Below are 1,640 nucleotides of genomic sequence, written 5' to 3'. Positions count from 1 at the left end.
CGTCGAGCCCGTCGCAGGGGTGGCGGGCGGGGTGTCGGGCTCAACCTCATATGAGGGAGACGGGGACCCAAGGGCCCGCTCGGACTCGACCTCGGGGGAGGGAGTCACGAAGCCGGGTAGTGGCGGCAGATGACGTCGAGCGGGGGAGGCCGCCGGGGGGTGCCGCCGCGCATCACTCCATGAAGGGGGCGCGGGGGCCGGTGCCGAAGGGCCCGAAGCCGGAGGAACCTGGAAAAAAGGAAACACCGTCTCGACAAAGTACACATGCCTCGAGGTGTACACACGATGAGTGACAGGATCATAGCACCGGTAACCTTTGGTGTTAGGAGGGTAGCCAAGGAAGACGCATGGGACGGATCATGGTGCGAGCTTGTGTGGCGTGGTGGACGCGGTGCTAGGATAACAGAGACACTCAAAGATGCGGGAACCATCATAGGACGGTGGTGTGCCGAAGAGAAGGTGGTGAGGGGCGTAGTTCCCCCGAGGGCGACAAGGACGAATGTTAACTAGGAGAGTGGCGGTGGCGAGAGCATCGGGCCAAAACCGAGCGGGCACGTTAGAGTGAAAGAGTAACGTGCGAACGCAATCATTAAGAGTGCGGAGAATGCGCTCGGCGCGGCCGTTCTGCTGTGAAGTGTATGGACAGGTCAGACGAAGATGGTGCCGTGAGAGGCGAGAAGCGTGCGCAGAGCGACGTTGTCAAACTCTTTTCCGTTATCCGTCTGGAGTGCGAGTATGGGGCGACCGAATTGGGTGGTGACATAGGAATAAAAGACGGTGAGTGTGGCTAAAGCATCGGATTTACGACGAAGGGGAAAAGTCCACACATAATGAGAATAATCATCTAAAATCACCAAGTAGTATAGATAGCCCGTGTTACTCGCAACAGGAGATGTCCAAACGTCACTATGAAGTAATTGAAACGGAAAAGTGGAAACTGAAGAAGACGCACTAAAGGGAAGACGAACATGCTTGCCTAAGCGACAAGCCTCACAAGAGTGCTCGGCTAGCTTATTACATGAGAAAGAGAAACTCCTAAGAATTTGACGTAAAACGGTGTGGTTGGGGTGACCCAAACGGGCGTGCCAAAGGTCAACACCGGCGGCAAGGGCGACGGGTGAGGAGGTGGAGGCGCCGGCGTACAGTAAGTGGGTTCTCACGAGTAAGACAACGAACGGAAACTAGGTTCGTGACTAATTCAGGTGAAACAAGAACATTAGACATAGTGATGGGTGTGGAAGTGGAGGGAAAACTAGTGCTACCGATATGAGTAATAGGTAAGGAGGAGCCATTTCCGACGATGATACGAGTGGGTGTGTGAACGGGAGTGGAGGAGGTGAGGTTACCGGGATGAGTTGTCATGTGCGCAGTAGCACCTGAGTCCATGTACCAGTCACCTCCACCGATGGAGCTACTCAGCGACGGCACGGAGTGCTGGGTGGCAAGGAGGGTGGGGTCCAATGGCACGGGTACCGGCGGCGGCGGAAGGCCCCCGTAGGGCGGCGCCGGGGTGGGCGGACCATGACCACCGAGGGGCGGCGGCGCAAGGAGGGCGCCGTAGCCGGCGTCGACCGACTGGTAAGGCGCGCCGAGGAACCCCTGGTGGCCCACGGGAAGAGCCTGCTGGTAGTGCGGCGCCC

The sequence above is a fragment of the Triticum dicoccoides genome, chromosome 3B (genome assembly GCF_002162155.2).
Source record: "Triticum dicoccoides isolate Atlit2015 ecotype Zavitan chromosome 3B, WEW_v2.0, whole genome shotgun sequence".
NCBI classification, from domain to species: Eukaryota; Viridiplantae; Streptophyta; class Magnoliopsida; order Poales; family Poaceae; genus Triticum; species Triticum dicoccoides.
The sequence above is the reverse complement of the archived record's forward strand: the minus strand, read 5'-3'. Positions refer to the sequence as shown.